General features: G+C 40.7%; 1 protein-coding gene across 3 annotated transcripts in view; it reads left to right on the plus strand.

Moving 5' to 3' along the window:
• Positions 1-22,483, plus strand: part of Ppp3ca (protein phosphatase 3 catalytic subunit alpha) — a 274,974-nt gene that overhangs the window by 152,730 nt on the left and 99,761 nt on the right. The window contains exon 1 of one of the 3 annotated variants that reach the window (XM_059266314.1): positions 16,962-17,174. The exons of the other annotated variants lie outside the window; for them this stretch is intronic. The gene's annotated coding sequence lies outside the window, so the exon portion shown is untranslated. Of the gene's footprint in view, positions 1-16,961; positions 17,175-22,483 lie in introns of those variants that run through there. 3 annotated transcript variants of the gene reach the window in all.

Consider the following 22,483-nt stretch of genomic DNA (forward strand, 5'->3'; position numbering starts at 1 on the left):
CAGGATCAAAGTCAGGGGGCTGATTAATGTTCACAGAGCTGTCCATGTGTGTTTGGGCAGGTTTGTACAACAGGTCTCATGACTTGGTGAACCAGTGTATAGCACTCTATGCAGTGGTAAAGGACACGGATTTAGGGCCCTTTGAAATATCTCTGAGCATATTCACTCTTTATTCCCCAACTTTACTGAGCACTAAATATCTTGTTTTGGTACTATGTTAAATACAAGATGTAGGTAAGGGAGGGTCTCTGTGACCACCATGGCTAGTGGAGTAATGATCCACGAGAGGCAAGAAGGTAGTTCTGTTCAACACTACTAAGTAGCCAGTGTTCGTTCAAACATCTGGAGTCTGACCCCTAGTAGTTTATTTTAGGCATACTTAAGCACAGCACAATTTGGTGAAAACTTACCTGGTGATAATTAACTCATTCGCATTTGTACAAATAGTTTAAAACATGGCTACATCTAAACTCTTTGTAAAGTATATGTGACATCGTCCATAAAGATGGGTCCTGTGTATAGACAAGCTCATTATAAGGGTCTGGGGGAGGATCCAGTGTGGTCTTGGCCACAGAGACATTGCAGAAGGTCACCAGGCTACTAACCACATCCACTCCTAGACTTGTAGGTGTATAACAGGTTGTACATCCCTTCCTTTGAAGTAACAACCCTGTATGTTTAACATTCCTGGTTCCCCTAGTGCTCATCTGTGACCACAAGGACCTTCCTGCTTCCCATGTAGGTAAAGGTAATGAGCTCACCTAGCTACTAGATTAAGATTTAAGTAATATGTCCAATTTCCTAAGGGTATGTGATTACCATAGTAGGCACTGGTTTGATCCTCTATGAAGAAGCAGGTTTGCTTATTGACACTTATTTCTGATACAGTTGCTTAACTGGAATTACTGGTCCTAATTAACCACTCTTGTGGAAGAAGCATTGTCTCAATTTCCTTTTTGTATTTGTTATTGACACCCATGAAGTATCCCTATCACTGTTTAATTTGGTGCATATTGATCATCCAGTGGTGAACACAAAGGGAAATAGAGTCATCAAGAAATGGGTCCGAAGGCTCAACATTGCTTTATCAGAGTTGCAAAATCTTCATGTTTGTGTAAACAGAAGAGCTCTAATGGTACAGTGTGTGTGTGTGTGTGTGTGTGTGTGTGTGTGTGTGTGTGTGTGTTTGGGGGGGGCGTATCTTGCCAGATGTGTGGATAGGACAGCTCTCCAACATTACCTTTCCCAAAGTGGTAGTTTATGGTTGTATTGATAAGATACACTTTACAGTATCTGCACATTTTTCCCCTTTCGCCCTTTGGGCCTCCTGAAGCCACTTCTTCCCTGTAGCTCTTTCTGCACTTGGTTTCCCTGGACAACACTCCTGTACTTTCCTCCTGGCTCAGGTCCCTTTTTCATTAGTCTCTTGATAGCTCTTCCTCCCCTAGAGAGTCTCGAGGTATAGTCTCCAGATTTCCTCAGACTTCTCTCTCTGGGTCTGTGCCTGCTCCCTCACCACACTGATTATCTAGTTTTCTGTCAGTTTCTTTCTAAACATCTTCATCTCCAGCCTGGTCCTTCCATTTATATGTCATCTTTATAATATGGTGCCCGTGACTATTTATTTATTTATTTAAGAGACATCTCAGATTTTCAAGTCTGATTTCTCTACTGGCTTTCTTTTGTAGATCTGACAGCTATATTATTGTCTTCTTTCTGTGTCTCTCTATGAAATCTGTCTGAAAATGTGTGTGGGTACCTTTTGAATGTGTGTCCAGATTTTAACATCCCCGCCTTGTGCTGACCCACAGCCCTTCTCCTGGATTGCTGCAGTGGCCCATTTCTCACGTGTGTTTTTACTTCCTCTCTTGATCCTAATTCTCGACCCATCAGTGTTGTTCTGTATCGGGTTTCCATCTCCTCTTCTCCGACCTCATGCCTTCTCAGCTGCTTGTGACTAGGAACTCATAGTTTGTGTTCTCCATTGTGTATCGGTCACCAGTAATGCACCTTTTAGCTTCAGTTTTCATTCCTTCACTGCCTTCCTTTCCTGTCAGAAGGAAGGCGCTAGGATGGTAGGAGATTGGTTTTGGTATGTTTTCCCTACCTATGGCTTCACTTGAAGAATTGAAAACAATAGCTGGAACTTGGTTAAATTCTCATTAAATTAGTAACGATTTAAATATTAATCATCTTCAAACTATGTGCTAGAGTGCTGCTGCTGGAAATATTGCTGGCCAACCACGGTGGTGTGATTTACATAAAAAGACATGCTATTCTGTCTGCCTCAAGAAACGATTTGTTCTTAAGGTACCTCAACCAAGAACCTCTGCACAAAGGCATAATCATTTCTATTACTCTTAGGACTGTGGCTCCTCACTTTGCCTCAGGAATGGCCAACTGCAGAGCCTGCCACAGCCCCCCCCCCCTCTCTCTCTCTCTCTCACACACACACACACACACACACACTATTTGTCCCACTTCCTTCAATTAATGACATAAATATTTGTTTGACTTAAGGCAAGCCAGTAGTCACCTACTTTTCTCTTGAATTGAGGTCAAAATGTTTAGTTGCGAGTAGAATTTAAATGAGAAGGTGAGAAAGACTAAGAGACTGGCTGTGTGCTGTTTATTTCCATGTTGAAAATTGCCTCAGTATTTTTCAATGTTCTAGCTTTTGTTAACATCACAGTATAAGGTAAGGCTATCATTATTTAGGCCTGGAGGCAATATAGACAGATTCCAGATGTCTTACTGTCCTCTGAGAAAATGTACTATGTGAAAAGTACCTAATAAATGTGTTCATGTTGTTGTTATTATAGAGTTCTAAGAGGTAAAATATTTTGTCCCATCTTTTAAATGGTGGATTATGTTTTGATAGTGGGTTCCATAGATGGCAGTGATGTTTATGAAATGTGAAATGATATTGAAGGGTGTATTTCTAGAATTAATTGATAAAAGGGAAAGTCAAAATGGCAGGGAAGTCTACTTGTATACATGTCCTATACAATAAGAATTAAATTCAGGGTATTTGTTTTTCTTCTCACTTTCTCTGTTCTTCCTTCTTTTTTTTTTTTAAGATTTATTTATTTATTATGTATACAGCATGTATGACCGCATGCCAGAAGAGGGCACCAGATCTCATTACAGATGGTTGTGAGCCACCATGTGGTTGCTGGGAATTGAACTCAGGACCTCTGGAAGAGCAGTCAGTCCTTTTAACCTCTGAGCCATCTCTCCAGCCCCTGTTCTTCCTTCTTTATAACTTCTTTCTGAGCAGGAGGAATTTCACAGAAAATATACTCCAAGGAGTCAAAAGGAATCCTCTAAATAAATAAACATGGAATGTCTGTGGTGGCACTATGTTTTGCTTGATAAAAGTCCACTGTGTTGGGTTGGGGAAGCTGCCCAGTGCCCCAGCAGGGCAATCATATGTGGCTTCAGCACCAAGATGAGTCACAGGGCAGAAGGTATTGTACGTTTAAGAAGGAAGGTAGCATTTGGTCGAAGTGAAAAGAAAAATGTTGGCTGATAACCCTCCCAGCCACAAAAAGGATATATTGATTCAGTTTGCCATAGTAAAGAGGATTTCTTTGCCTGGGAGTATTTGGTTAAGGCACTTAAACCCTTGTTGTATACAGCTAACACTAAAATACCTTCAACTTGGATTGGGATGTGAATGCAAATTCAAGTTCAGCCTTTCGAAATGTGCTGAGTACATGCCTTCCAGCTTCCGTATGTGTGGTGTTCTTGCTCCACTGTGAATAGAAAGTTTCCTTCACTAGTTTAGAAAGCCTGCTATCATTAGTGTGCGTTCATTCAATCACTGTATCATGCTTCTGCCTTTGTTTTAATTAACCAAATCAGATGGCTGCATAATAGATAACTTATTTTTGTTATTCTTTTGAAAATTTTAAATCTATATCACTGCCCGAGGAGTCTCAGTTCTATCAAAGCTGATGTGAATTTGAGTGCACTCCAGTAATGCTGTTGGATACATTTCCTTTCTTTAAGTAGGAATGTCCACTGACTTATGGCAGAATTGTTCTGTGCTCATACAGGCATACGGTCAGTGATTTGTTGATATGTATTTGGAACTTTAATAAAATTTGGACAATTTATATATTAATGAAAGGAACAAGTTTAGATGTTCAAATTCATTTTTTTAATCCTTAGTGAAACAACAAAGGAAAATGGTTTATAACATACTTGACCAGAGAAAAGGATAAGGAGCCATCTTAACACCAGAAGACTGACTTGCAACCCATGTTTCTTTGGCTGGAAGACTATCTTGGGAATAGATTGACAATATTTTGTTGGTTGCATTACAAAGCCTTATCCTACATTTTAAAATGGCATTACTTTATTCTGTGATGTCTGTAAGACATTTTATGCAAAGGAAAGCATTGTTATCTGAATACTATTCATTATCCTTCTTTTCCTGTCACGTGTACATCTTCTTCCCATGATGTGGAGATGAGAAAATGTTTCCTACTCTTCAGAGTCATGCAGCACAAGCTCTTTCGCTCTTGTTGACTTGGTTGTTGTCTTGTTTAATTGCAGGTTCCACAGAACAGGTAACTGTGTTGCAGGAATCATTTTCCAGGGACTCTTGTACTGGAGAGATTATTAAACAAAGACTTCACCAACAGTCATTAGGTCATTAGACTGTAGCATCTTTAGAGAGAGAATAGATTTATACAACCATTAATTTTCATTAATTCATGTTAAGCAATGGGAACTTGTGTATTTATTAAACCCAAATTAGATGAAGTTATAAATATTTTTATCAGAATTTTCTTCCACTTGTATGTATCAACTGTGTACCAGTGGACATGAGTAGAAGGGATGAAATTTTAGGTGTGGAATTACAAATGCTGAAATCCTTTGTTTATAACCTTCACCTGACATCATGAGACAGACATCTATTTATTTAGGTTAAGTAGCTACTGGCTAAGCCTCTGTCCATAAGGCTGAGTGGCTGGGTTGCAGCCAGTGGAAAGCTATGTCTGGTTCCATGAAGTAGACCTAAAAGCAATGTAATACATAATTTTCCTATATTTACACCTAAATTCACACAGAGTCTTTAAATTGTGGTGTCCTGACCCAGAGACAAGCCAGAAAGGGGAAGAAAATGATGACCAAAATGTGTATCCCAGTTCCTGGAGCTGTGCCTTGTGACCCAGCCAATCCCTTCAGAAGTGCAGGGAACAGTGGGAGGGGCAGGGATGAGAGAAGAGACACATTGTGTGTAAATGATCATCCTTTACACCCTTGCAAAAGGTGTGGCCAAAAGAATGACAGAATATTGATACCATCTTCTTCATTTGGCCTCTGCCTAACAATCCAGGCGACCACACATGGTCTTGCTTTATGCCGTTGTGTGGTCTCATTGAAAATGTTAACCTTGACCTGGTGGCCAGGACACCTCTTGGAATTTGGGAGATTCAGAACATTGGTCCTTTGGGGAATAAAGGATTCAGGGCATGACCATAGAAATTTTAGTAATGTAAAATGTAAAAAACAAGCAGTATATGAAATATCTTCAAAGCATGGTAGAGTGTAGGGAGAGTACCAGTGAGAGCTTTCCTTCTTGTGAATTCTGCTGACCACAGTGTTAGTTAGGGCTTGAATCCAGTGACCCGCTGCTACCCACTGCTCCTTTCTAAGGATTACAGGAGCTCCTACCCAAGCTCTGCCCACGCTGAAGCCCCTAAACCAGGGACTTACATTGGAACATGGAGTTGCCAGTCACTAAAAATTAGTTACCAAAGCCACAGACAGCAGCCATACAGATTTGGGAAAGGATGACTGCTATTCTCCTTACTTTCAGACATCCATAAGTAGTTCTCCTTGGAAGAGAAGCTAAGACTTAGCTGGAACTCTGAGAGCAAGGACATGTAAGAAATACAGCTCCTGCATTGCAGGGAGTGTGTGGTGGTGGATGCTGACTGACTATAAAGGGTTTTCAAAACAGCCTCTTTCTAAAGGAACCTATGGAAGGGAAGGGAAAGTTCTTAAAGGGAAAGGATAAACAAATTTACTGGGGAGAAATAATTTGTATATATTTGTGGAGGTTTGGGAACCCCTCTGAGTGCATCAGATGAAGAAATTAAATTTTAAGGGTCACACAATGGTCTAAAAAGTGATAAATCAGGTCTCTAGCTAGCTAGAATTTTTTTCCTTTTTTAAAGAAAGGAATGTAGGCATCAAGATAGAATCTTTGTACAAAGTACATGTGTAGCCAAATTATTTATAAATTTTTGCCTTTGGAAAAAAAATAGAAGCATACCTGTTTTTTTCAGAAAAACGTGTATTGTGGCATGCTGGTGTAGGCCCTAGCCTGTTCTGTCCTTTTGGGAACAAATCAGTGTTCTCTCACATACTGTCTCCATCTGTTCCTTCCGTGTGCTTTAGAAATTTGCAATTCCAGTGTGCAGACTTTTTGTGGTATCCTCTACCAACAGCACAGGAACTGCATGGTTCACCTTTGTGAAAATGTCTTTTCACAAAGGTATGTGAAATTCTTATTGTCAACTGAACATTTTTTCCCCCAGCTGTCTGAATATAAATGATTCTTGGGACTGCCTGTCTTCTAGAACTAATGAATCTATTCCCATTTGGCAGCAGATAGTGGCTCCCAGTGCTTGCTATCTGACAATCGTTCCCATAGCAACACGAAGGCAATCTGTTTAGTTCTTTTAAATATTGAAATTAGAGCCCGAGAAAAACATATATGGTATTATGACACATTATAGCAACTACCAAGACTGATTGGATTCATTGTGGAGGAAGGAAGCATGTTCAATTAATGAAAATGTTACCGTTTTTTTAATCAGGAAGACGAAAGGAGCCCTCGAAGTTGTTATTTTAAATTTCAACAGAGATTCAGGTTTTCCTTTGCTGTTGGCAGGTCTGATTTCCCACGCTCATTTCCTCTACATTTCCCAAGCCTGCTCTCTCATTACCTACTTGGATGCCTCATTCACACACATATCCTAAGGAACATCTACATTTGTCTGAAGTTAAAATTCTATGAAAAAAATAGATATACCTGAATATACAAAACTCAGAAATGGGTTTACTGACTTCCAAAAATTAAAAAATATAACCCACCTTTTTTTTTTGTTTAACAGCAGAATAGTTGAACGGTGTCTCTCTGCTGCTGCTGCGTCTCCCTCGTACAAACCCAGTGAAAAACTTGACTTCACAGAAACCAGCGAGGGATCATTAATCATCCTATAAAACAAACTCTCCACACAACAGATCCACCGTAGTAGCTATCCTGTGAGAGCCCTTTGCACACTGGATATGGTTGGACTCACACATCTTTTCTTTATGCACAAATTTCAGATCATCCTTTTTTGACTGGGTTGGTGACGAATAGCCATGGAAGGACCACAGGGATCACATTAGCTCCATCCCGCCTTTGGGTGAAAAGATTGAGACAGAAAAAGAATGCTCAGTATGAGCCTGAGCTTGTGGTAAAGGATTAGAATTACTACTGCCTATCAGTGGTCTTTGTTAATGGATTTTCCACGGTGAAATTAATATGGCTTCTTCGGGATTTTGCTAGCCACTTCATCATCATAGGCATTGCTGAAGTTTGTACTTGCCACACTATTAAATTATATGGCGCGATGTAGTTTCAATTAGTGTGTGGAGTGGAGCGGGCACGTAGCAACATAGGTTTTGACATTTTTCACGTGACAGTTTCCTTCTCTCTGTTCCCAGAATGACTGTCACCTTAGCAAATCTTCCAGCAATGCACATGTTAGTGTTTTGTATTGGAATCACACAGAATAGTTTATGCATAGCTCCAATTTTTGTCACTCTAAGAATAATACTGCTCCTAGCAGTGGCCCCGTTTCTGTGTACAGATGGTTTTGATGTATATATTTCAGGTATCTGGAGCAAGCAGAAAGAAGCAGTCCTGGCTCATCCCTATTTTAGAATTAGCCCTACATCCATAAATGTACATTTTTCTTTCAGGAGTTACGTGGTGCCATCATAAGACTGTATTCCGTGAATTTTTAAAATAGTGACAGTACAGCTCATTGTGCAAAAATAATTTTAAAACTAGGGCCATTATGAGCATCTCTGTATCAGTTTTATTTCATAAACAATACAGCTGTCCATTAGATCATTATTAACCATTAATAAACAGAGCTGTCTTCCTGTTGACCTCACAGGGCCAGGCCAATTTACTCAATCAGAAAATCTAAGGTCAAAAACCGTCATATGTTTGAACTTGTTCTTTTTTGGGGGGGAGGAATGGGTTGATTACTATAAAATCCCCACTGGCTTTCTCTGACATAATGTAGATCCAGGTGAAATCGGGAGCTGGCCACATTTGTCCATATATCCCAGAGTGGCATTGAGGGCTGTCGTGAGTCAGAGGGTGAGGGGACACACACACACACACACACACACACACACACACACACACACACACACACTGGTAGCTCAGAGCAGCCAACTTGGTTCGATCAGTGTGCTTCTCAGAGAAGTGTTGGCATCTGTACTGCATATCCAGTGCCATATTTCCCCAGCTAAGGCGTCCCTCCTCTGGGGCCTTAGTCCAAGCTGCCAGGATCGAATTGGCTCACATCTTGGCTGAATGATTTAACTTAAGGATTTGGGCCATTTTTCTAAAACTCTCTGGGACTCAGTTTCTTATCTGTAGAAGGGAGATAACAGTAACACCTGCCTTGGGGAGCCATGAGGCTTAAAGCAGCCAAAGCTCAAAGTCAGCTAAGCCAGCTGCTTTAATCATGGCTTAAGTCACTTACACTTTTGGAGCCTTGGTTTTTGCCATTCATAAAATGGACTATCAGGAGTAAAGAGTCAATGAAATGATACTATTTCAAAGCCCTTTTTGTTACTGAGGTATGAATTAAAACCTCACTCATCAAAATGCTTTAGCTGACTTGCATTCAACATTACATTAGCAAGTTCCATTTCCTATGTTTGACAAATAGAAATCTATTCATAGGCCATACATGCTTCAGAATTTGGTCATAGACTGTTAGACTTATCAGATTCACACATGCACTGTTTATCGAACAACAGATCTGATCCATACAATAAAAGCCACTCACAGCTAAGGTCACTTATGCCAGGTAAACCTTAAAGACCCACCACGTGGTACCAGGTTTTAGCTGCTCTCAATCATGTCTTCAGACATTAAAGTAAGGGATGATACATAGCTCCAAGCCTTAATCTTGAACCTGAAACCAAAGCCCCCTCAACACATCTGTTTTCTCAACCCTAACCTTAGGAACGTTTTCAGGGTCTGTTTTCTCCAGGACTGCTTTGCCTGCTTGCCTCACAGAGCTGCGGCAATGTTCTCCCCCATGTCAGGCTCCCACTGGTGATGCCTCTGAAAGCTGTTTCCATATAACACATTGGCCTACTTCCTGCTGCTCTTCCCCGGGGTTGCTGCTGCTGTCCAGTGGAGAATACAGATGAGACTGGGGAGCCATCAGAGCAGGCCAGGGGCCGGGCGATAATCACTCTTTGCCACTGTGAATTCTGGATTGGAGGCGGTTTCTGGGGGCTTATTTTCTCTCTCAACTTTCCGGTGATTATAGAGCTTTAATCATTTCCCAGCACATTTGTCACTCTGACGCCTTTCCTGCAAAACAAAGACAGAAAAAAGTCAACAGTAAAGTTTTTTTCACCAGTGGCCCTTCTCCCTCTGTCACCATGCGCGGCAGCAGGGCATCATTATGTCTATGCACTGAAGTTTAAGCAGTTGTAGCTCTTAGATACTAATTGGAATCAGATCTTTCTAGAAACTGAAGACCCGGGAGTTTGTGTGGTGCTTGGGGAACCATTCAGGATTCATGGAGCATTTTCTAGAATAAGGCAGAATGACAAAATTTGATTTAGAAACATAGTAATTAGGTGCCCAAACCTGCAAAGTAAGAAAGATCAGTGAGGAAGAGTATAGAGGGGGAAACCCCGCCCCCCCAGCTTTCCAGAAAGAGGTTTCAGAGGATGCAGAGCTTCACCTAGATACAGCCTAGCAGAGGTAGTGGCCAGACTCCTCCACCTTTGTTTTGGACCCTCTGAGATTTCTTACTCCAGTTTAAGGCAGAGGCATGCTCCTCGTGTTGGGAACCTTTATTTCATTTTCCCTTGTTCTGCATCTCTCGTTGGCTACTGAGTTCTTCATTGTTTCTTCAGTCTGTTTGTATCTATTTTCTGCTTACTGTTTCTGTTTCCTCCTTCCTGACAGCTCTCGGAAGTGTAGAGGAAGTGTAGAGGAAGGTACGAAGCCCTGACACTCCCACAGAACTCACGTGGGGAACTTGAATGTTCAGATCGCCAACTCATAACTTTCCCATAATTTGTCGTTTGTTTGTGCACCTGCAGCTGCAGTTTTCTTGGGTGCACTTTGCATAAAGAAATCTATCTCATCATTTAGTGTGCAAGATGGAGGCCAGGACCTTCGTCTCAGAGAAAATAAACGATTGGGGAAACAGAAGCAGGGAACTAACAGCTTGCTTTCCCAGACTGACCTCGTAACTCTGTGCCCCAGAAAAATGAAAAATGAGAACATTTGGAGATCGCTTGGGAAAAGTTGAAACTGTGAACATTAAATCTGGGATTGCTAAGGGGCTGTGGCATTTCCTGCCTCCTTTGCATGTCATTTGTCTCTTTCCTAATTCTTATTTTTTAAAAATCTGCTAGATTAATTTTGCTAAAATGCCATTTTTGCATTCCTCATCCCTTGCTTAAAAATCTGTGATGACTCACCCTGAGTTTTAGACATCAGCTGAAGGACTTAATGAAGCTGGTTTGTGGCCTCCCACAGCCTGGCCCATACCCACCAGTCTCCTATTCTTTTCTTCGAGAATATTTCAGATATGGCCAAATTGGTTTGTTCTCTGTCCCTGGACATGTATTTCTCCCTATCTGTGTCTTTTTCTGAGTTTTTCTCAAATGGCTTTCAACTGGGATCCTCTGGTGTCTGAGCTCAGGCTCTCTAAGCTTGGCCTGTGGCAATGTGGGATGCTCTGTGAGTTGAGGAGTATGCCAGAGACTTACATAAGGGAACATCACTGCTTCCATTATTGATGCCTATTGACACAAAAAGGTAATTGAATTAGAACCCAGCGAACACTGAAAGGCCATTCAAGTATTCCAGAATTGCTTATCTTTGATTCCTTTTTGCTTTAGGGAAGGTTTCCTGCTTTATTATGAAGGCTGTGATGGAATCAGAGCAGTATTAGTTTCTGATTGGCAGTGAATTGAGTGAAACCTCACTTTCACTCCCAGGAGACCTTTGACCTGAACTTAGCTGCCATATCTGAATGCCTTTAGCAGTGGGGGCTGCAGACCTACCTGGGGTAGTTATGAGAGCAAGAACAGTGGTCAGTGAGACAAGAGCTCCCCAGAAATAGCATCTGCCATCCATTCTTTTGAGTAGTAGTTTTGGTGATTGAATTTGAACATATTTAGCATCTTCTGCATTTAAAAGATATTTCTTGCTTTGAGAATGAGTTCTATTTCAAGTTGGAATAAAAATCCATCTCCCATGCCCTTAAGTGATGAGGCATTTAGTACAAGAGGTGGTTCTCTGTGCTTCTCAGAGTGGGAACTTACAACAAAGGAATCATTTGTGCTTAACAATTCCTTATGTTACTCATGCAATTATCCCTTCTCACAGAAGCCTGTGGCCAAATGGATCTATTCCCAAGAGAAAGGCACTATCTCTCCTGGCTGAACAAACATTAAGGCATAAAGGCTAGCACTCTCAGAGTGGCTCCTCCTTCATCCTGAAATGCTTGCTTCCCTCCCAGGAGACAGAAGCATGCACCAGGCAGTAAAAGCAGGAAGGTCTCTCTCTCTTCTCTCTTCTCTCTTCCTCTCTCCTCTCTTCTTCTCTCTTCTCTCTTCTGTCTTCTCTCTTCTCTCTTCCCTCCCTCCCTCCCTCCCTCCCTCCCTCCCTCCCTCCCTCCCTCCCTCCCTCCTATATGTGGCCTGAAAAAGCCTCCTGAAGTTTGTGGGGGGTAGTGGGGTGAGATGGAAGGGGGTGCTGGCTATTCCAGTGTATGAGTATATGAGCTCACTCTCATTGGTACCTTCATCCATCCTTTTAAAAATTCATTCTATCTATAATATATTGAGTATATACCTAGTAAAACACAAGCTAGATACTAGACACATTGAAAAGAAAACAAGATTTATTCTTCCTAAGATGAGGTTTTCTTCCTTTAGCATAACAAGTTGAATTAAATCTTAATTTATTTCTTGAGAAAATGAATATGTTCTGAGAGAGTTTTGTGTTGGTGAAACTCCATGTCAAGTAGGAGAAAAGAAATGCCATGTCTGTTCAAAATTTGCCAAGTGGAAGTACTTAGGTACACAGGGATTCTCTCACAGAGGTCAAGGAACACAATAATTAGGCAACTCCAAGACAGAGTTCCAGAATCCAGCCCCTCCGTATTATCTCAGATATAAGACAGTGGAATTCATGTCACTACTAGAAGGGCCTCTGCTTTTTAGACGCATTGGAAACATTTTCATTGTCCCAAAGTATAGCGTGTTGGTGCCCACCCATTTTACAAGATTAGGAGGGGAACCATTAGGAATAAGTTTGTGTATAGAGTAAGACAAATTACTCACCGAGAGTCTGTTAAGAACAGCAAATACTATTTATTGTGTGTGTGTGTGTATGTGCGTGTGTGTGTGTGTGTGTGTGTGTGTGTGTGTGTGTGTGTGTGTGTAGGCCAGAGGTCAACTTTGGATGTCTGCAATGCTCTTCACCTTCATTATTTCATTTTTTGGATGCAGGGTCTCTCACTGGATCGGGACCTCATTGTTTCTGCTAGGGTGGCTGGCCAGCAAGCTCCTGGGATTCTCCTCCTGCCTCTGCCTTCTCAGTGCTGGGATTGTAGACAAGTGTCACCTTACAGAGCACTCACATCACTGCTGGGAATCCTAACTCAGATTCTCATGCTTGCGCTTGTGGATACTTTACTCACAGAACTGGCTCCGAAACCCAGCAAATACTATTTTTATAGACTAATCTTTTTATGGGACCTTTCAAATCTCATGAAACAGGCTAAGAAATAATTTACAGAGGATAAAAGAAAGATTCCTTCAAAATGAGGGTGGGGGTGGGGTGAGCCAACATTGTTTATGATAGAGATAACACAAGAAAATGTGATATGTTTTAAAACAAAGTTTGTTGTAACAACAGAGAAATAATTTACCCCTTGTGAGCTGACCTTTTTTTCTTCTTCTTCTTCTCCTCCTCCTCCTCCTCCTCCTCCTCCTCCTCCTCCTCCTTCTTCTACTTTTTCTTCTTCTATGTGGCCTTGAGTGTTAGCCAGTAATTTTTCAAAGAGCAGCAGACAAAGTTGTACATATTTTCCGGTCTGTTCTTGCATTAGAAATGACTTGCATTGGTAACATGGCCATGGTCCCATGCAGGAAGTGGCCCTCAGCATGCACTGCTTTCCATGAGCATGGTTCTGAGAGTTGTCTTTCTTAAGTCTTATCTTTGTTGACTAAAGCCTACCAGGTTGTCTAAAACTCCTCTCTCCTAGCAAGATAAGCCACAGTGCTTCTAATGACGCGGAATACCTGGGTGAGTGTTAATAGGAGCCTTCATTGAGTTTTCTAATTGGAAGCCCTAATTAAGTTCTGCCGTGATCTCTATCTGTTGGTAGTTTGACATGCTCTCTGTTGACCTGGTTCTTTGTTCAAAGATCTTTTCACAGCTAAACAAACACATGCCAGGAATCGCCTGCAACTTTATATTCCATGTGCCCAAGAAACAATGCTGCTTTAAAAATCTGCACACGTGCTGTTGAAATGAATGTTGTGAAAAGATAAACCCACTAGCTTAGTTCTTGCCGGTGGCTGAAGCTCACAAAGGACACTCCTCTGTTTGGTACAGTACCCTGCTTTGTTTAGGTTCCATGTTGAGAGACGTCCAAACTCTTTGCAGAGGATCTATCTGCCTGTGCAGACTCATGCACAAAGGTTCTGCACATACAGGTCCGGCCAGTGGCCCTGCAGCAGACCCCTCTAATAGCTCCTTCCCCGTTGGATTGGGATTTAGCCCAGGGTGGCTTGGTAGGTAGAAAGGGCACTCTCTTCCCCACGCCCTCGTGGCTCTATGTATCTGCTATGCTTCCTCTCTACTGACCCTTTCTGAGTGTAAGCTCCCCTTTAACACAGGTACATCTCATTCACCCTTGGAGTCTCAATTTAAATGTCACTCTTGCAGGGGAGTCTTTCCTTGTCCACAGAAATATGCAGTCTGCTGCCTCCATGTGTTTCCTGTTCTTAAGATGAGTGCATTTAAATCCATTCCTAATCAAGCATTCCTGGGCCTGTGTTATCTACGTTCCTTTCTAGACTTTTTTTTTTTTTTTAGATTACTTTTTATTTTTATTCTCGCCTGGCCATATCTCCTCCATTGTGTAATACTGTTCCTGCCTCATGGGTGGTTATCTTAAGTATTTGCTGATTGGTGGATTCACTGATAAAGAGAAAAATGTTGAGCAAGGACTGAATGAACTTCCTGATGAAGAAACCTGTTTCTAGGCAAATTAACCCTTGAGTTCCATTATTGTACTTTGGTTCACTTTTTTTGTTGCCAAATGAACAGTGGATTAACAGTGGCCTACTTTCTTACTTTAACGTCAGAATCACTTTGAGCATTCTGTAACGCGAGTGAGAAAGCCATGTTTTCATTCAGTGCCTTCTTCAGCAGAAGGTGAGCTGGTGGACAGAGTCTCAACTGAGAGGTTTTAAAGATAGTTCATAAAAAGAAAATGATCTTTGAAGTGCCCAATTCATTCCAGAGTAATTACTTTACTTACAAGTAGTTTTCTTCAAAATTCTCAGTTGCTGTGGCTGGACAGATGGTTCAGGACTTAACAGCACTGGCTGCATTTCCAAAGGACCTGGGTTCCATTCCCAGCTCCCACATAGTGACTTATAACTATCTGTAACTCCAGTTCTAGGGGATCCGGGTCCCTCTTCTGGGCTCTGTGGGCACTGCAGACATGCGGTACACCGATATTTAGGCTAGCACCCAGACACATAAATAACAATAAATGATGTTTTCAAAGGTCTCATTTCTGACTTTCTTATCCAGTCCCAGGAAATCATCCATTCATTGTCATATGCTGACTCAGTACAGCACATGTGTTTTCCACATGTATTTAAAGATGCATTAAAAAATTAGGGTGGTTCCCAGTTTTTAAGATAGGTTATTTGGTATGTATATATGTGTATCTGCATATGTGTGAGCAGGTACCCAAGTTACAGGAGATTGTGAGCTGCCCAACATCAGTGCTGGGAACCAAACCGAACTCAAGTCCTCTGCAAGCCAAGTATCCATTCTTAAGCCTTGAGCCCTTTCTCCAGCCCCAAAAGATGCATTTTGTATCTGTTTACTGCTTTAGGAAGACAAACATTTGACAAGCATTTTCAAGTTCTGTATTCCCCTTGATTCCTATGGTATCATCATTCTTTATATGCTGACATGAGTTCTTTCTAGATTTGATTTTCTGAGTATATGCAGAGAAACAGGACATTTTGGCTTAGCTAAAATTTGACAATAATCTGTATTTCTTTTTGATATGGAAATGAGTGAGTATTTCTTTGTGAAAATGTAAGTGTGTTAAATTTCATCATAGTACAATTTTAAATAGATGACCATTGGTCATAACAAACATTATATTCAATTCCCGAATGGTTCATGATCATAGTCCCTTAGGCAGAGGTAATCTAGTACTGCCAAGAATGTTAGTAGAAGTAAAAGCAATGTCTAGCCAGGCATGTAGTCATGTGTAACCTCATGTCTGTAATCACAGCTCTTGGGAGGCTGAGGCAAGAAGATCTTAGTGAGTTCCAGACCAGCCTGGGCTACATGAATTGCAGGTTTGGCTGAGCTACATAGTTAAAGCTTTGCTGTAAAACTAAACAAACAAGCAAGCAAGCCTGGTGTTAAAAATAAAGCCACACCAGCATAAAACCATGACTTTACTTTTGGGTATTGTAACATTTAAATCATTATGTGATTTTTTTTCTTAAAACTAACTTTTCTTGGCTACATAGAACTTAATAATGTAGGAGGTTGGATCTGTAAGATCCACACATGAAAAAGGGAGAGTCACTTTCCCTGAGGACTGGGGCTGTATTTGTTTCCTCAGAATAACGTGTGCCACAGTAAAATCTGGAGTTAGAAGGGGAAATGCAGTACTGTGTGAACGTCATAGAGGAGATAATTACTTATTCTCTACAGTAGGCCACACATAAGACACTTTACCAGTGTCTTTCCTTCAGTGGGGAAATTCTTTGCTTCTAGTGAGTTGAATGGTAGATGATGATAGATTACCACTTCCCTGACACCTCTGTACCTTTAAGTGACAGTGGCTACATGAAGTATTTTGGGTACAAAGAAATGTAGTCCATGTTTGCTAAGTAATGGTGTGATGCAAGTAGGACAAGAGTGGACTGGGGTTAGGAACTGAGGAACACAGGAAGTTTATGTTAGGAGAGTGTGCTGCCTGTGTTCAAGACTTGCATCTCCATGTGGCACTCTCCTCATACTGTGCAGTGCAGCCCAGCACTCTGAGAATGTCTGAGTTCCAGAGCTAACAGGGAAACAATCAGAGAATTTACAGGAATTCTCAGGCAGCCAGATCCAGGATGCCAGATGCACTGTGGAATAAGCCGATGAGCTCAGTGAGCTCTCTGTAACTCTTGGTTCGCAGTTTATGGTTTCAGGCAAACACAACTCAGAAATATTGGGAAGTAATACTGAGCTCTAGTTGTGTTGAACACACAAGATGTAAAGATACAGTGTAACAATATATATATAAATATATATTGTTATATATATATAACAATATATATATACAGTGTAACAATTTATATATATATAAATATATCACATTTATTTTGTTGTTTTTGAGACTGGGTCTCATTTATAGCCCTGTCTGGCCTTGAACTCATATGTAGACCAGGCTGGCCTATAACTTGGAGCAACCCTCTTGCCTCTGCTATTCTGTAATCTAGAGATGACTTGAAGTTTTTCAGAGGACATCCATATTTGCTATCTGCAAATTCTGTAAGGAAAGTAAGCATCTGTGGATTTGTTGTTGCCATTGAGGATGTCAGGGAGCCCCTTGGTCATGGATGTGAGTGTAAAATATTTTGGCTTTTACCTTTTTTTTTTTTAAGGTTTATTTATTTATTATATATACAGTGTTCTGAATGCTTGCCAGAAGAGGGCACCAGATCTCATTATAGATGTTTGTGAGCCACCATGTGGTTGCTAGGAATTGAACTCAGGACCTCTGGAAGAGCAGCCAGTGCTCTTAACCTCTGAGCCATTGCTCTAGTCCAAGGCTTTATCTTTTTAATAACAATAGATCTATTCTGAATTTTTTTTTCGTTTTTCGAGACAGGGTTTCTCTGTGTAGCTTTGTGCCTCTCCTGGAACTCACTTGGTAGCCCAGGCTGGCCTCACAGAGATCCGCCTGGCTCTGCCTCCCGAGTTCTGGGATTAAAGGCATGCGCCACCACCGCCTGGCCCTATTCTGAATCTTTTAACGTTTTTACATTCTGTGAGTTTATTCTTTCCATTCCAGACTATAAAGAGGAGAGGGTAAAGATGTGCACATCAGAACTCTGTCCAAACCTATGGCAGTATAGTTTAGAGATGGAGCTCCCAGGCTTTGGATTTAGATCACTCCATTTCAAATCTGGAGTAACCACCCATGTGACCTTGTATCATTACACTGTTAATCTTAGCTTTAGGCTGCGCATCCATAAAATAGAGTGGTCAGTGGGCAATAGGATCATTGTGTTTATTTTTTCTTTTTATTACATTTATTTATTTTATTTGTATGTATACATAACTTTTTTGTTTATTGGGTTCTGACAAGAGTAGAAATGGTTCATTTAGATTGATGTCCTACTTTCTCCTTTCCCTTTGTAGTTGAGTTAAGATGGGATCTCAAAAGAAATCTTTTAGTTATACAAGCTGGAAAGTGAAATTAAGTTCTTTTCTTACTTACTTTACTTACTTGCATTAATACACTCATTGGCTTTTGACCATCTACAGTGCATCTGCAGCAGTGAGTTAAGTTAGAAGGGCAGTGAGGCCACAGTTGCCATGTTTAATCTGGTATGTCATGTATCTGCTCTGCTACCAATGTTGGTGTGACGTTAATGACACAGGATGTGGGGCTGCCTCTCACATGCTGAGGGCTCACAGGCTTCCTCAAGACTCCTAATTATCTTTATCTGGTTTATTCTTAAGGAACTACTTTAGAGTTTAATGTTATATTTTATATTTGCTCCTAGCTTCAAAGATATGATTGTAGCAGTGTCCATAGAGGCAGTTCTGAATGTATCAACTTCTGAAAGTTGTTAGTTATTTAAATAAAATAGGGAACCTCACCAAGAAACAGAATCTCAAACTGTGTCTTTAATCTTAATGTGATAGACCAGTAAATAGGATAAGAACCGGGGTAAGTGTTTGCCTCCCTTCCCTTCCCCACTTCTCTGTCTTGTTTTTGTTTTTTTTTTTCTCCTTGCCTCTTATTGGAGACAAGGGCTAGCTGTAGCCTAGAATGACCTAAGATCCTTCTCTACCAGCCACCCAGGTGGTGCTGGGATTTTTTTACTTGTGCCATAGTGCCAACTGAAATATATGAACACACGGTGTTTTCATAATGTGGTTTCTGGTTTGGAATCTGGTGCTGGGTTGTCCTGAGACAGTTGCCAGTTCTCTCCCTTTTAAACAAATGCTCAATGTTTCAGCCCTCGAGGTGGCACCTTTGAGAGGACTTTCACGGGTGCCCCCTGCCCTACTGTTTCCTGCACGTGATGGTTCGGTTGCTGTCTGAGAGGCCGTGCGTGCCCAGGCATCAGACTCCTGTCTGGAAATCCTTTCCGGCCATCTAGCTGCCCCCTTGTTACCTTTGTTACCTGTTGAGTTCTGTGTACTCATTCATCTAGACAGTCAGTTAACAAAGCTATTCTACCTGTTAGACAGGATAGCGAGAGATAACTATCTCTAAAGAACCTTGTATTTGTAACTATCAAACATAAATTATGAGAATGGTTTTTCCCATAACATTTAAATTCCTATATTTAGAAAAAAAGATTACCCTTCATCATCAAGACCTTTAATAAATTAATAGACGGCTTAACTAGAGCAGATTGATTAGAGATATTTCTGTGGAAAACCCATATTAAGACCGATGTAATCATAAAAAGTACACATATAACCTTAAAAGTTGGTGAAGTCACAACCATCCTCCTAGCTCATTTTTTTAATTTCATATCTATATCGAAGGGAAGATGTTTGTCTAATATTTAAAAATGTCTTTATAATTTTTGGAGCTTAGGTATTGTGACAGGAATTAACTTCAATTTATTTTAAGAATAATCCTACAGGAAAGGATTATTTTATTTTGGTCATATTTTGGATGAAAGAACTGAGATAAACACTTTGAAGCACTATTATTATTATTTCCTGACAGATGCTGGAAACCATTGGAACTGTCTGATTTTCTCTATTTAAGGAAGAAGCATGGGCCTTAGGAGAAGTAGTCAAGCTACTTGATTGGCTAGATTGTAGAAATATCTACATGTCCTAATGACTAGAGACACGACACAACTTGGAAAGATAGCTCAGCTTCTTGGATGCTTTTGTAGTTTCTAAATGATAAATCCCAGCTATTGTACTGAATGGGCTGTTAGCTGTAGGAGGCAGAAATGTGTATTTTAATCTATAAAGTGTGTGTGTATGTGTGTGTGTGTGTGTGTGTGTGTGTGTGTGTATGCATGCGCACATGGGCCCTTGTGCCTGTTGGTGTATGGTGACAATTATGCATGGGACGATACAAAACATGGGGAAATGGCACTTGTGAAAAATCCACTAAGTAGATTTCCCATTTGAAAAATTGACTCTTGGAGAGAATACAGGATGGTTCACTTTCAAATAGCCGAGGTAATCATTTCTGAATTACCTGTTTGCCAACGTTCCTGTATTCTATTTTAATGGACTCAGCTTTTCTTTTTTACTGCACTAGGAACTCTGTATCCTTTTTTAGTTAGTGGCCTTTGATACTGTCAGATAAAAGCCATCTTCTGAATCTTTGATCCTACACTCCTGCAAACTAGCAACCTCTCACTTGGGGTGTTTGAGAAATACTGTCTTCACAGTGTCTTTAATTATTTAAGAATGCAGTGGCTTTTAGTGAAATATAAAAGGAATTAAGAGAGAACTTAAATGCATGCTCTAAAGAAGAATTTTAGAAAGAGTGGAACATTGTCTGTCAAAAACCCAAATGACTAAGCTCAAAGTCTTTCACTGTATCTGCTGTTGAAAATCCACTGTATTATATTTACTGGCAGAGTTCAGGGAGCTGGGCTGGGGAGATGTCTCCGTGGGCTGATGTGCTGCTGGATGCTAAAGCAAGAGGATCTGAGTTCTCAATACCACACTTGCCTGTGCCTGCCACACCAGACAGCAGAGACAGGCAGACCCCAGGAGCTAGCTGGCCAGCCAGCCTGACCAAAACAGAGAGTAATGGATTCAATGAGAATCCCTGTCTTAAAAAAATAAGTTGGAGAGCAATAGAACAAGGCTCCCAATGCCCTTTTCTGGCCTCTTCATAACACACACACACACACACACACACACACACACACACACACACACGTGCACTCACTTGCTTACATGCCCCACCAACTCCAGTGTGAATAGCCTTCAGTGTGGGCCAGATCTGTATGCAGTCCCCAGCTGAACTACCTAGTAGCCATGTGTTCTCTTCTCATCTCCTTTCTTTGCTTTATTCTCCTAATCTGACGAATGGATATAAAAGCAGTAACTGACTCAGATGAGGTTGTACAAACCAAATGAGACCGTGTATATAAGCCTTAGGGTCCAACAGTTAGTATATAGTCAATAAAATGTGACTACTTTTCATAATGGTCCCATGAAATCTTAACTGTATTGCCAAATCCTATTACTTAATGTAGCCATTGTCAGTAGAGGCCACCTTGGGATGTCGAGAGAATCATGAATGATGAAGAAGTTGCTCCTATTGTCTAGGATGTACCAACACTTAGTAAATGGGAGCTGGATTGTAATTCTCCCAGCTTAATCCTGCTGGTGTTTGAGGTGCCTCTGGATAAATCACAGACTATGGATGCCATACTCTTAGGAACTTTATAGGGCCTGCATCACTGAAAACACAATAGTGCAGGTGACACTTGCAATTTCAAGCATGACTGGAGAAAAGCATGAATGAACTCCTTTAAATTTATTTTCCTTGTAGCATTGTCCAGACGAGACTGGGATTTACTTTGTAATCATTTATGAATAAATAGCTTTTTTAAACTAAATAAAATGTGAAGATCATCTGTTTTTGGGAAAACACATACAGTAGCATTTTCCAGAACTCAGGCCTTGTAGCCCATTAAGCAGTTAAGCAATTGACTATATCAATCTAGAATTTTTATGTCATCTTATAAAACTAGGTTAAGAGAGAAAATACCAATTTATGATATAAAACATTATAAATTATTCATAAATCTTATGTCTTTATATATTCCTGAATGGTTTGTGATATTTATTTATATATTTGAGGTAAAATCTGATGCAGCCCAAGCTGGCTTTGAAATCAGCATGTCTTAAGGATGACCCTGTAATCCCGAGTCTCCTGCCTCCTTTCCCAAGTACTAGGGTTCCAGGAGTCTGCTACTGTGCCTAACCTGGAACGCAATTCAGGATATATGTCAAACCTCGGTTTGTCAGATTCTGGAAAGCATTGCCTATAAGGGCACACAAAGAACCTTGTGTACAATTTCCGTCGTTCAGAGGAACATCCTAGCTTGACAGCAGCTTCCTTAGTGTTATTGGCCAAACTCAGAGGACATCTAGAAGGTTAGTGGAGAAACTCAACAGGACATTCATTCTTTTACTTGGCTAAAACAATGTGTTATTTAGATTTCTAGGATCTACAGGCACAAACTTGATGAATACATGGTCAGCATCCATATTTGAAATACTCCAAAATCTGAAACTTTTTGAGTGGTTATATGACACCATAAGTGACAAATTTGATATGTGACATTATGTGATAAATTGCAGTCAACATGCTTACAGGTACAGAGACCAGCAGTGTGTTACCCACCTATATGGTATTCAGGAAGCTGAGACAGCAGGGTGCTGACCAACCTGGCCGACAGGGAGAGACCCTATCTCAAAACAATAGCAACAAAAACAGACATACTAAAATTACAGTACAAAATTACCTGCAGGCTCGGCTGTAAAGTGGAGGTGAAACAAGAACGGATTTTGTGTTCAGAGATGGGTTTTCCCTGCAATGCCTCACTCTGCAAGTTTCATGTGTTTCAAAATCAAAACACTTCTGATCCCAAGCATTTGGAAAAGGGATCCAGCCTGTATGTATTCTTCCCCTTCAAT

The sequence above is a fragment of the Peromyscus eremicus genome, chromosome 6 (genome assembly GCF_949786415.1).
Source record: "Peromyscus eremicus chromosome 6, PerEre_H2_v1, whole genome shotgun sequence".
Classification (NCBI taxonomy): Eukaryota; Metazoa; Chordata; class Mammalia; order Rodentia; family Cricetidae; genus Peromyscus; species Peromyscus eremicus.